Source organism: Gymnoscopelus microlampas, assembly GCF_963454915.1.
Source record: "Gymnoscopelus microlampas genome assembly, chromosome: 19".
NCBI classification, from domain to species: domain Eukaryota; kingdom Metazoa; phylum Chordata; class Actinopteri; order Myctophiformes; family Myctophidae; genus Gymnoscopelus; species Gymnoscopelus microlampas.
Window position 1 is genome coordinate 15,727,337 of NC_139956.1, and position 14,504 is coordinate 15,741,840.

Here is a 14,504-nt window from a genome sequence, read left to right on the forward strand (position 1 = left end):
TTGGAAAATTGTCTCCGATTTCAACAAATATAAAATGTTTTGAAGCTTTGTATGACATTACATTACATTTTGGCCATAATGACATGCCCAGAATAGAGACATGCAGGTTGAAAGTATAACTGACGAACTGCATGAAGTCATAATGACAAACACATTAATATGGTGGCTTCAGATTCCACATGCAAATTGATATCAGACACGCACCGCCGTACGCACGCACACACACACACACACACACACACACACACACACACACACACACGCACACACAGACCCGGACGTGTGCCTGCATTTCGTATTTATGCTGGAAGTGCTTTTGTATACACTCCGAAAGACATTTCGTGAGGTCATGCACTTAACGTGTAATGTTAGCGACCATGCGGATGTTCTCACAGGCGGACGCACGCAAAGCCATTGAGTGAAGACACACTGCTGTGTACAGCATGTCTTATTATTGCTGCATATTCTAATGGTTAACTTGCTCAACGCGGCCCACACAGGACGGACACAGACAGAGACGCTCAAACACAGCCTGAGACATTGTCTCCTAATACGTCTCAACTGTCCAGAGGTCTGCACAAACACACTCCACATGATACATCGTGTGTGTGTGTGTGTGTGTGTGTGTGTGTGTGTGTATGTGTGTGTGTGTGTGTGTGTGTGTGTGTGTGTGTGTGTGTGTGTGTGTGTGTGTGTGTGTGTGTGTGTGTGTGTGTGTGTGTGTGTGTGTGTGTGTGTGTGTGTGTACTTGTATCGCTGTCCTTGTGAGGGCCAAATGTCCCCCCCACCACAAGTATAGTAGAATTTGAGAAGTAGACCTTGTGAGGACAATTTTCCTGGTCCTCCCAAGAGAAATGGTTGTTTTAACCCATTGAGACCTGAAGCCGATTCTACATGTCTCCTAAATCTCAACAGTTTTCTGAAAAACGTATGTTTCTATATCAGTGGTGCCGAAATCTTTTTCATGTCAAGGACCCCCAAAATCATGTATTTGGCCGCGGACCCCCATCAAAATATTTTGTTCCAGGGACCCCCCAGAAGCAAAGTTTTGAGTTAAAAATGTTCGCTTTAAAAATATATATATTCAAAGATTTGCACACATTTTCACACATTTTCAAAAATAGCAGATCTACAAGCTCATAGCGCGGCACTCGGTGCCGCGCTATGAGCTTGTATATCTGCTATTTTTGAATAGCCAAAAGTGTAAAATAATGCTTTTTTAGCTCAAATCTAAAAATGACACAGTTCCAGGTCTTAATGGGTTAATAAGATTTTTAGGATTAGGTTTACAAACAGGAAAAGGTTGGGGTTATAGAGTTATGATTAGGTATTTAGAAGTTAGGTTTATAGGGGTTGGGGTTAGAGTTATGCCTGGTTTATACTTAGTCGCGTGCAGATGTCCTGCACCAACAAATAGCCGATCTACAAGCTCACAAGCGGCACTTTTTCTGATATTTTTGATGCTGTCCTGCCCACACAACTAGGAACCAATCGCCGTTACAGCCCTCTTCTGTATACATGTGACCTACGGTCGCTTATCTCCCGATTAGGGAGTCTTACTGGTAATACAAATGTCTGTGCGTGTGTGTGTGTGTGTGTGTGTGTGTGTGTGTGTGTGTGTGTGTGTGTGTGTGTGTGTGTGTGTGTGTGTGTGTGTGTGTGTGTGTGTGTGTGTGTGTGTGTGTGTGTGTGTGTGTGTGTGTGTGTGTGTGTGTGCACGCGCGCTGGGGTCCAGGAATCTGCTGAAGATGTTCTGTGAGATCTATTACTGGGAGCGGCTGCAGTTTGAGATCCCCCACTACGTGTCTGCCATCTACCAGCGCAGCCAGGACCTGCAGGACCTCAGGGGCCGTGTGCTGCTGCTGGTCAGCCACTACAACAGGTCTGACACACGCACACACACACGCACACGCACGCACACACACACACACACACACACACACACACACACACACACACACACACACACACGACATGGATAGAGATGTTGCACTTTGGTTGAAACCTGGGTTTAAAATGACAGGACACCGGCCTAATCGGGAACGATGCAAGGAATGCATGCCCTTCTGCACTACCTGTGTGTTGTACCCGTTGTTGGCAGTTCTGGACTGACCAGATCTCCATATGCCTCCTGTATATATACATATCGTATGGTTAGATCCGTCAGATACGGCAAATCCGGACAGTCGCCGATCCGACTGATGTCACACCGGGCACCACACTCCCTCGGAAAAGTAGTTAACATAGCGTCACACTCATTTTAACCACTTTATTCGTTTATATGTTGGCTATTTGGCTATTTAACCCATTGAGACATGAAGCGGATTCTACATGTCTCCTAAATCGCAACAGTTTTCTGAAAAACGTATGTTTCTATATCAGTGGTGCTCAATCTTTTTCATGTCAATGACCCCCAAAATGATATGTATTTGGCCGCGGACCCCCATCAAAATATTTTGTTCCAGGGACCCCCAGAAGCAAAGATTTTAGTTAAAAAATGTCGCTTTAAAAATATATATATTCAAAGATTTACACACATTTTCACGATTTTTCAAAAATAGCAGATATACAAGTTCATAGCGCGGCACTCGGTGCCGCGCTATGAGCTTGTATATCTGCTATTTTTGAATAGCCCAACGTGTAAAATAATGTTTTTTAGCTCAAATCTAAAAATGACACAGTTCCAGGTCTTAATGGGTTAAAAACAGCAGATATACAAGTTCACAGCTGCGAGCTTGTATATCCCTGGCCAAATATAGTTTATATCAATTTGGGTGTCCTTGGTACAAAAAGGTTTGCGAAACCCTGGTCGATACGTATGAACACCATTGCTGGTGTTGGGGGTGAGGGAGGCCGGGCGTGGAGGGTGGGGGGTGGAGCCTGTCAGCGGGGAATGTTGAACGAGAGAAGCGGGACGGAGACGCCACATTACATCCTCCCAGTGGGGGCTCCTCACCGGGCAACAACAGGGTACAACAGTATACAATGTTTGGGGAGGAATTAACCCTTTCAGACCAAGAACGCATCTGTGTCATTTTGAGATTTCTTTGGCTATTCAAAAATAGCAGATATACAAGCTCATAGTGCGGCACCGAGTGCCGCACTATGAGCTTGTAGATCTGCTATTTTTTTGGGGGGGGGGGGGATCGTATATGCAAATCTTTGAATATCTATTTTTCCATGGCGAACATTTTTAACTCTCAGAACCACTGATTATAGCAACATTTTTTTTTTTCAAAAAACTTAGGAGGATTTAGAAGACATTTGTAGAATCCCCCAGAAGCAAAGATTTGAGTAAAAAATGTTTGTTTAAAAAATATATATATATATTCAAAGATTTGCACAAATGTTCTACAAGATCTACAAGCTCATAGCGCGGCACTCGGTGCCACGCTATGAGCTTGTAGATCTGCTATTTATGAATAGCCCAAAGAAATCTAAAATGACAGAGATGCTTCCCCGGTCTAAATGGGTTAATGTGCATAACGATTAAAGTATTAAAAAAGAAAGACAACAAAAATGTTTTCTGGAGACTTTGTGCCAAGTCACAGCATGTGTCAAACACATTGATGTCATTTTGTACTACTTAGCATTTGGGTTTTGTTGCTGCAACATCAATTATGAACGCCACAAAATAGGCATTCTTTTTGCTGAGATAGACCTTATGCTAAAACGGCCCAAGAGAGGACAAACGACTGAGAGCGCGCGCACACACACACACACACACACACACACACACATACACACACACACACACACACACACACACACACACACACACACACACACACACACACACACACACAGTCTCTCCCTGACAGTCGGGTGCGAATGGCAGTGCAGAACAGTAATCCTGGGAGAAACCCTGCTATGCTCAGCACACTGAGCTCTAGAAATTAGAACAAACTCTTTCTGCTCCGATGGCGTGTGTTTGTGCGAGACTGTGTGTGTGTGTGTGTGTGTGTGTGTGTGTGTGTGTGTGTGTGTGTGTGTGTGTGTGTGTGTGTGTGTGTGTGTGTGTGTGTGTGTGTGTGTGTGTGTGTGTGTGTGTGTGCGTGCGCGCATGTGTGCGTGCGCGCATGTGTGCGTGCATGCGCTAGTTTTACTATACTGTACTTGTGGGCACCATATGTCCTACACAAGAATAGCAGAATTTGAGAAATGGACATTGTGAGGAACATTTTCCTGATCCTCTGACGATACATGGTTGTTTTATGGTAAAAGTTGAGTTAGGCTTACAATTGGAAACGATTCAGGTATATGGTTAGGCATGTATAGGTCACATTTAGGGGTTTGGTTTAGAGTTATGCCTGATTTATACTTAGTTTTGTGCCAATACAAAAGTAGCCGATCTAAAAGCTCTGCACTGCAACGTGTTAGAGATCGGCTATTTCCAGTGAGCGACACCGACGCACGGCGGCTTTAGGGTTAAAACATGTCCTGGCCCTGACGGCTGGCGTAGCGGTCCGGGCACCGTGTCGATCCCCATCTCTCCCTCCCATTTCCCGTCAGTCTACTGTATCTATCAATAAAGGCAGAAAAAGCCCCAAAATGTCAAAAAGAAAACAATGTGTCCTCACAAGTATAGTGATACAAATGTTTGTGTGTGTGTGTGTGTGTGTGTGTGTGTGTGTGTGTGTGTGTGTATGTGTGTGTGTGTGTGTGTGTGTGTGTGTGTGTGTGTGTGTGTGTGTGTGTGTGTGTGTGTGTGTGTGTGTGTGTGTGTGTGTGTGTGTGTGTGTGTGTGTGTGTGTGTGTGTGTGTGTGTGTGTGTGTCTGAATCAGCGTTTGTCTGGCCAGTCATGCATATGCTTAATGCTCATAACACCAGATGAGGCCCAGTGGAAGGTCAAGTGCGTGCACAGTGCCAGAGCCGCGGAGGGAGGGGGCGCCGGGGGGGGGGGGGTGGGGGGTTGCCTGGTGTATGTCAGCTGGTGACGTGGCTCTGCTATGGGGGATATTTGTCCAGTGTGTTTGTTGTACACGGGAGAGAGAGAGAGAGAGAGAGGGGATGAAAAGGCCACCGTCACTGCAGACGTGATGTTTTGTCGTTAAAGGCCTGGTCTGTCAAACATTTCCTGTTGTTGAAATTCGTGCCTTTTTCTTTTTCTCCCTCAAGCTGACAGTATATGAGCAGTGTTGCCAGATTCTGTGAGAGAAACAAGCAACCAGGTCTAGGAAAACAAGCCCAAAAGAAGTGACTATGGGCCACATGAACATGTTAAACATATACATCAGCTATTTGAAAATAGCATATCTACAAGCTCACAACGCGTCGCGATGCGACGCGTTGTGAGCTTGTACATCTGCTATTTTCAAATAAACTCTTGGGGGGGAAATTATAATAAGCAGACCTGGCAACACTGAGTATGAGCCCCTCCTCTCCCAGCCTGGCAGTCACACGGACACACACGCGCGCACACGCACAAACACACACACATTTGTTTTGTTTCTTTGTTCAAGGTTTCTTTATTGGTATTTTCCAATTCACATACAGGTCAATAAGACAAAAGCATACAAAAACTGTGTATGTTACCCCTCCCAACCCCAAAAGTTCCCGCTCCGTAAGAGAGCCACAACCCTTGGATCTTGTTGTACCATTAACTTTTTCCCTGCCAGGCTTATTTCTGGCTGCGTGCAACCACTAGCTGCCAGATATTTTTCGATTTTCTTACCTTGTCAAGTAGTCAAGGAATATTTATCTCCAGTATGATCGATCCCCGGATTGTTGGTAACCACGTGGTGTTTCACTCTGTTTCCGTCCGCTTGTTATAGGCCGTTGAAAATAGGACGACTCGTCCAAAATACATAGTAAAACACAGGAGGCGAGATGCAGACGATTTCCCAAAGACGTTAACCAGGAAGTCAAAGGAGCAGCAAATCTTGGGATCACGTGGTCTCATGGATCTGTGTAAATCTGGGGATGAAGTGGTCACTCATGTGTTAGAGAAAAGCGCCATCTAGTGGAAAAACCAAAAAACACAAAAAAGTCGTCTTTGGCAGTCTGAGCCTTTGGTAAAAACAAGTCGTAATAGTCTTCCTTGGCAGTGAAAGACTTAACAAAAAGAAGCAATACAAACAAATAAGACACATTTGCAATGAAAGTTGAAAGAAAATGTAAAACAAGGATAGAACAAGTCAAAGACACACTCACATTTGTTGAGTTACTACTATACTATCACTGTTACTTTTGAGAACATCAACATTTTGGGACGGAAAATGTATAAATGCAATTTTTACCATTCTTATGCCATTTTAACCCTATCCCTGTAACCAGATTTATAATTAGTTGCGCGCCTGTGTCTTGCACCAAAAACGGCCAATCTCTAAGCTCACTTTGAGTCGTGCTGTGACACGTAGCTTTTATATCTTCTGTATTTTCAGTGTGTGACACCAGTGCCAAGTTACATAAATCATCAGGCAAACTGTAACTCTAACCCCAACCTGTAAACCTAACCTCTAAATGTCTAATCCTAACCCTAACTGAAATCTTTTCTGAATATTGACCTCACAATGTCCTCAGAAAAATTGACCTCACAATGTCTATTTCTTAAATGTTACTGTACTTGTGCGAACTTTTGGCCCTCAAAAGTAAACAAACACACACACACACACACACACACACACACACACACACACACACACACACACACACACACACACACACACACACACACACAGCGTTAGTGTTGGCTAACCCAGTGCTTATTCAATGACATCAAACACTAATATTTACTTGGGTGTGTGTGTGTGTGTGTGTGTGTGTGTGTATGGGTGTGTGTGTGTGTGTGTGTGTGTGTGTGTGTGTGTGTGTGTGTGTGTGTGTGTGTGTGTGTGTGTGTGTGTGTGTGTGTGTGTGTGTGTGTGTGTGTGTGGTTGTTTGTGTGTGTGTGTGTGTGTGTGTGTGTGTGTGTGTGTGTGTGTGTGTGTGTGTGTGTGTGTGTGTGTGTGTGTGTGTGTGTGTGTGTGTGTGTGTGTGTGTGTGTGGTTGTTTGTGTGTGTGTGTGTGTGTGTGTGTGTGTGTGTGTGTGTGTGTGTGTGTGTGTGTGTGTGTGTGTGTGTGTGTGTGTGTGTGTGTGTGTGTGTGTGTGTGTGTGTGTGTGTGTGTGTGTGTGGTTGTTTGTGTGTCAGGATCATGGAGGCTCTCTCTGCAGCTGAGCTGGATCTGTTCAGGGAGCGCATCGGGTTCTTGGATAAGAAGTTCCAGCCGGGCCTCACCAAGCTGCTGTGGAACACTAAAGGAGTGGCAGACTTCATCAGTGACTGTCGACTGCACACCAGCAAGGTCTTAAAACACTCCACTACACTGATCTGTCTGTGTGTGTGTGTGTGTGTGTGTGTGTGTGTGTGTGTGTGTGTGTGTGTGTGTGTGTGTGTGTGTGTGTGTGTGTGTGTGTGTGTGTGTGTGTGTGTGTGTGTGTGTGTGTGTGTGTGTACGTGCGCTAGTGGTGGAAGAAGTACTCAGATTTCTTTACTTAAGCAACAGTACAGTAGCAATACCACAATGTAGAAATACAGTGTACAAGTCGTGTGTTCAATATATACTGTAGGACTTGAGTAAAAGTACTTAAAGGTGCAGTAAGTGACATCGTTGTTGTCGGGCAGAAATCTCTTATCTCCGTATTTTTACTTTTTGAGTTTTCTTGTAAATTACCGCCCTGCTTGATCATACTACAGCGTCTCACATAAGCGCTAAAAGTAGCAGATCTACAAGCTCGAAACGCGGCGCGAAGCGACGCGTTTCGAGCTTGTAGATCTGCTACTTTTAATGCTTTCGAATTTCAATCCTGAAAAGTAACAGTTTTGGACAGGTTTCCACCCGACAAGAGACGATATATTTTGTTAAAACAAGCGTTATAAATAGCTCTATATCCTTCTAGTAATCATTGCTATACCGCTAGGTCCAGAGGGAATCCCCCCCCTTTTTCCCAGGGGAGATATTAGGCTTTTGGGCTTCAGTCTGAGCTACTCTTCTTCTACATTCACCCCAAAACCTAGCCTGGTAAACCCTCCCTCCGGAAATCTCATTTTCATTCGATGTCAGGAAGGAGTCTGGCATGATCGCCCATTCTGCAATATTGGCTGCGGGCTGGAGTTGGGCGGGAGTAATACCGTTGACTGACAACCCCTTCAGCCAATGATCGTTTTTCCCCTTCAGCCAATTGCAGTGGATTTTTACGACCTCCGTCACTAATATGACGCAGCGGCACTTTTGAGACGGCCCAGCCCAAAATAGGTTGCCTTATGCGGATACATGCGTGTCACAGCCCGCCCCTCCCGGTTCTCTGAATTTATATTTTTAAATAGGCTCTGTCATGATTAATTGACCACATATATGAAGTTAAACAACTAAATTCTATCCAAACGATATCTTAATAGTAAATTCCGTGCCTCAAAAAAGAAGTTTGAGACCGTTTTAAAAACAAAAGTAAGAAGTGAAGGCACTCGCAGAACAACAATGGCTGCCGTTCGTCTTTTTTCGGCGTTACTCAGGCTGCACTCGGCTTCATTCGGGCTCACTCGAACTCGCCACCTGATTGGCCAACGTAAGCTGTCAATCACAGAACGATGAGCGACGACGCTGATAGGCGCGGTTAGGTCCTGATTTCGCTGGAAACTCCCCAATATTGCAGAATGGGCGTTCATGCCAGACTCCTTCCTGACATCGAATGAAAATGAGATTTCCGGAGGGAGGGTTTACCAGGCTACCCAAAACCCCCCACCGGGGGAAACCCAATCGGGGTCACGGCACCGATATATCACCCGCGAGATTCTAACCCGCGGTCTCCCGCGTGGGAGAAGGTACACCTGAGCCAAAAACGTCTTAACCGCTAGCATAAGAGGGAATTCCCCCCCTTTCGGACCAGTGGAGAGATATTAGCCTTTCAAGGGTTCAAGCTGAGCAACTCTGTTACACTCGCCAAGTATAACAACTTGCACCAGTATGTGCATGTTATAGTGTGTGTGTGTGTGTGTGTGTGTGTGAGTGCACACTCCTGTGTGTGTTAAATGAAGGAGACAACCTGATTAAATCCGGTTTACTGTGAGACAGGGGAGCTTAATGAGGGCTGTTGGTTTTAACCCATTGAGACCTGAAGCCGATTCTACATGTCTCCTAAATCTCAACAGTTTTCTGAAAAACGTATGTTTCTATATCAGTGGTGCTCAAACTTTTTCATGTCAAGGACCCCCAACATTATATGTATTTGGCCACGGACCCCCATCAAAATATTTTGTTCCAGGGACCCCCAGAAGCAAAGATTTGAGTTAGAAATGTTCGCTTTAAAAATATATATATTCAAAGATTTGCACACATTTTCACGAATGTTCAAAAATAGCAGATCTACAAGCTCATAGCGCGGCACTCGGTGCCGCGCTATGAGCTTGTATATCTGCTATTTTTGAATAGCCCAAAGTGTAAAATAATGCTTTTTAGCTCAAATCTGAAAATGACACAGTTCCCGGTCTTAATGGGTTAATGCGCTAAGCCAACACAGTGACGCGGTGAAATAAAATATTAAAAAAACACAAACAACCCCGCGGTGCCATTTATCATACGCCAAGCTCATCATGAGGGCGCTGTCACGCCGAGTCGTATATTTCAGGTCGAGATATTAAAGCTCCACCGACTTGCTTGTCCCACTTGTCAAGAGGCCAGGGCCAGTGCACCGTAAACATGCATTCGTGGCGCACAGCTTAAGAGAGATACCAGATATACAGTCGGTACCTATATGTATATTTATGTATGAATGCACTTAAGAGGGCTGTTAAATGTAGATGGGGGTCATGGAGGGAATGTCTGGCACTTTGCACTGTAGATGCAGTGTGTGTGTTTATTGTGTAGTGACCTGGCTGACCCCCAGAACTCTGCTGGATACACGATGCAACTGAGCTCTACTGTAAAGTCCTCAGGCACACCGACACAAGGGAATTACTCTCTCTCTCTCCCTCCCTCTCTCTCTCTATCTCACTCCCTGCCTCTCCCCTCTCTCTCCTATCTTCTCTCTCTCTCTCTCTCTCTATCCTGCCCTCTCTCTATCCTGAGTCATACTTGGTTGCACATCATGTCTTTTATATGCATCATGCGTCATGCATCATGTCTGTATATGACGCATCGTATAAGCTTGTAGATCGGCTATTTTCGGTGCGTGTTACCAGCGCACGGCTATGCGTATAAATCAGGTCGTCTCTCTCTCTCTCTCTCTCTCTCTCTCTCTCTCTGCCTGTCTCCCGGCGGCGGTGGAGTCCTGCTGCAGTCGTCATGGACATCCTCAGGAGCCGTCATAAACATGCGTCTGTTGGTAACTCTAATGTTTAGGAGAACAGCAGGATGCGATGCTGACAGGCTGCCTGGCTGCGGTTCAGCCTGGCCATGTGTATATATAAAAAAAAGAAGTGTCCTTGCCTGCTGCAAGGTCATAAAATGGAAATATGGATGCATCATACTGTTCCATACCGCAGTATTATGTTGTGTCCACGGGGGGAGAGGTGAGGTCGGACACATACAGTAACTCTGTGTATCTTCTGCGGATATTCAAAAATAGCAGATCTACAAGCTCATAGCGCGGCACCGGGTGAAACTAATGAAAATGTATGCAATTTGGCCGATTCTACAAAATGTCTAACTAACATTTCTTTTTTTAAAACGTATGTTTCTGTATCAGTGGTTCTCAAATGTTTTCATGTCAAGGACCCCTAAAATTATATTTATTTGGCCGCCGCGGACCCCCATCTCAAAATGTTCTGTTCCAGGGACCCCCCCAGAAGCAAATATTTGAGTAACAAATGTTGGCTTTAAAAAAATATACATTCAAAGATTTGCACACATTTTCAAGATTTTTCAAAAATAGCAGATCTGCAAGCTCATAGCGCGGCACTCGGTGCCGCACTATGAGCATGGGCCACAGTGGCCTTGATGCCACGTCCGCTCTGTCCTACCTGATTTCACTGTTTTCCTTATATTTCTTATAGTGTGTTTTTTAGACACCAGTTTCTGTTGTTGAGATTCGGAATTTGGGCAACATGAAGTGAAATGCTGTGCATTTAACCGGTGGCGGATTCAGTTTTGAGCCTGGTATATGAACCGCTTGAAAGCCAGCCAGGCTATTTATGATGATGATAGTTTGACACAAACGTAGTACCGGGCCAACCGGGAGACTTAAATCATTCACTCATTGCGACGTCGATGTGCCAACGCTGCAAAGCTGTTACTGACTGAACTTCTGAGAAGAGAATCTCGACTGGACTGAGGTGAGAAGGTTTGATCAATTGAATTATGAATGAATTAGACAAGAAACCAATTATATATATATAATAGGATACAGTGGCGTGCACAGACATTTTGAGGGGCAGGTGCTCAAGTAAATTATACTTTTTTTTTTGTTTACTGCTCTTTTTTCCCTCTACACCTATACCTCTTTGCCAAAAATAGCCGATCTACAAGCCCACAACGCCTCGCAGCGCGAGGCGTTTTGGCTAAAGTTCTCCTCTGAAAAGGGATGCTAGGTTTCGAGTGGTGATGGTAAAAAGAAAAATCCTATCACATAAAGATTTGGCGGACCCCCTGTAGTAACTCTGAGGACCCCCTAGGGGTCCCGGACCCCCTGTTGAAGACAGGGGGTCTTTTTTTTCAAAAGGGCACTTCTGGTCAAGAGGGCAAAGGGCAGGTGCTCTAGCCCCACCTAGAGTCTATCTGTGCACGTCCCTGATAGTATATTATAATCTATAATACTGCTTGTACTGTATATCGCTCCAATGTTTGTTGACTTAGCTGGCACGGTGGCCTAAAAAACGTTGCATGCCTAATGAGTGCTATAGCCTAATCTTTGCAACATTGCTTTTAACAAACATGATCTTGCCAACACTTGCTGGCTGTGAAATCAATGTTATGTTTTTTTATGTTAGGAAGGCTAACAGCAGTAGCTGGCTTGGTTACATTAACATCATTTAACGTTATTTTTTTCCAACCATAAACATTCAGGCCGAAACAAGCGGAGAAAACAGAGCAGAGGAGGGAGACGATTCTGAAGACGGAAGAGGCCAAACATTCATCCATATGGTTCAACAAACATCAAAACATTCACCGTAGCTCACCATGACCAGTGGCGTGCACAGACATTTTGAGGGGCAGGTGCTCAAGTAAATTATACTTTTTTTTGTTTACTTGGTCTGCTCTTTTTTCCCTCTACACCTATACCTCTTTGCCAAAAATAGCAGATCTACAAGCCCACAACGCCTCGCAGCGCGAGGCGTTGTGGGCTTGTAGATCTGCTATTTTTGGCTAAAGTTCTCCTCAGAAAAGGGATGCTAGGTTTCGAGTGGTTATGGTAAAAAGAAAAATCATATCACATAAAGATTTGGTGGACCCCCTGTAGGGTTCCCGGACCCCCTGTTGAAGACCGCTGCTGTAAAAAGGGCAAAAAAGGACACTTCTGGTCAAGAGGGCAAAGGGCAGGTGCTCTAGCACCACCTAGAGTCTATCTGTGCACGTCCCTGACCATGACTCCCCATCCCCATCTTTAAACCACTCCACTGACTATTAGTCCAAATGCTGAGTGTGTGTGAACCTATGACTGAGTTTAGACAAATATTGGTCATTTGTAAATACGAATACATTATTTTGTGAAATAAAAAACCCCTCTTAACCCTTGAGTTCAATGAGTTATTTCCTATTATCTACTGCTCCTTTTTACAGGGTCAGAAAAGGGGGCTCATAATTAAATTCTATCACACACAAAAAAAAAACTAATTATTTATCTACCATAGAATAGCCTCTAGTCGTTGGTATTGGATTATTAAAAAAAATAATGAAGAAGAACATAAATGTTTAGCTAGACTGTCTGAGATTAAAAAGTGTTTTTTAGAAACCAGAACTGATGGAAAAAGAACATAAACTATACGTTGAGGCATAATATTGTGTATAATATTGTTTCAATGTGGAAAATACACCATGTGAGCAGGAATGTCCTGGAGGCCATGACGGCCATGGCTGCCATGCCCACCCCCTGCAGTGGTGGAAAGTAACTAAGTACATTTACTCAAGTACTGTACTTGAGTACAATTATGAGGTATTTGTTTTACTTTTATTCCAATTGTCAATACTTTTATTTCTACTCCACTACATCTCAGAGGCAAATATTGTACTTTTTACTCCACTACATTTATTTGAAAACTTTAGTTACAAGTTACTTTGTATATTTAGTTTATTATTACAAAACATATATTCACCCTATTTAGACATAGGCTATTTGAAAATAGCAGATCTACAATCACACGTTGTGAGCTTGTAAATCTTTTTTTCAAAAGATGTGTATACATTTTATACATTTGAAACCTGTGAAATGGGATATTCTGCATAATGTGTACTTTCTACTTTTGGTACTTTAATTTTGTGTTTTTACTCAAGTAAACTGTGAATTCCGGACCTTTACTTGTAACTGAGTATTTCATACATTGCAGTATTGCTACTTTTACTTGAGTAAACAATTTGAGTACTTTTTTCCACCACTGCCAGGCGGTTATGAGTGATTCATCCTCAATGATAGTTCATTGTACGGCTGTGCCGCTCGCAGCAAGCAACACATTTTGTTGTCTTGTGTGTAAATGAGTGTTTAAGATGCAGTGCCAGTGGGTGGGCAGCTGAAGATGACGCAGGTTGAGCATGCCTTAATGAACACATAACGCTCCTTGGCAGAGATCACCACTGGCTCCCCTCTTCCTGGGGTTAAGCCATTCAATACGGGAAAGCATCGGTGTCATCATGTTATACTTTGGCTATTCAAAAAATATCAGATATACAAGCTAATAGCGCGCCACTTCTTGCCGCGGTATGAGCTTGTAGATCTGTGGACATTATTGTGTGCAAATCTTTGAATATTTATATATTTTAAACGCAAATCTTTGTTTCCTTGGGTTTTCCTGGTACAAAATATTTTGAGATGGGGGGGGGGGGGGGGGGGTCGGCGGTCAAATGCATATCATTTTGGGGGTCCTTTACATGAAAAAGTTTGAGCACCATACGTTTAAAAAAAAAAAAGTAGGATTTTAGAAGACATTTAGAATCCCCAGCAGCAATGATTTGAGTTACAAATGTTTGCTTTAAAAATGTATATATATTCAAAGATTCAACATTTTCACGAAATTCAAAAACAGCAATAAAAACATCAAAAATAGCAATAAAAGACTCAAAAATAGCAGATCTACAAGCTCGTAGATCTGCTATTTTTGAATGGCCAAATAAATCTAAAAATGACAAGAAAAATCGCACCCTGTGTGAAGGAAGCGGTGCCTTTGGTGAGTGGCCTCCTGGTGGCGCCATAATAGGGCGGGGCGGGGCTTCAGCAATTAATGCTCGTCCCTATTGGTGGTCTAAGTCCACATACCAAATTTGGACTTGGTGGCATGCTGCAAACTGGAGTTATAGCTGTTTAAAGCCAGTGGCCTCCTGGTGGCGCTATAATAGGGCGGGGCGGGGCTTCAGCAGTCAATGCTCGTCCCTATTGGTG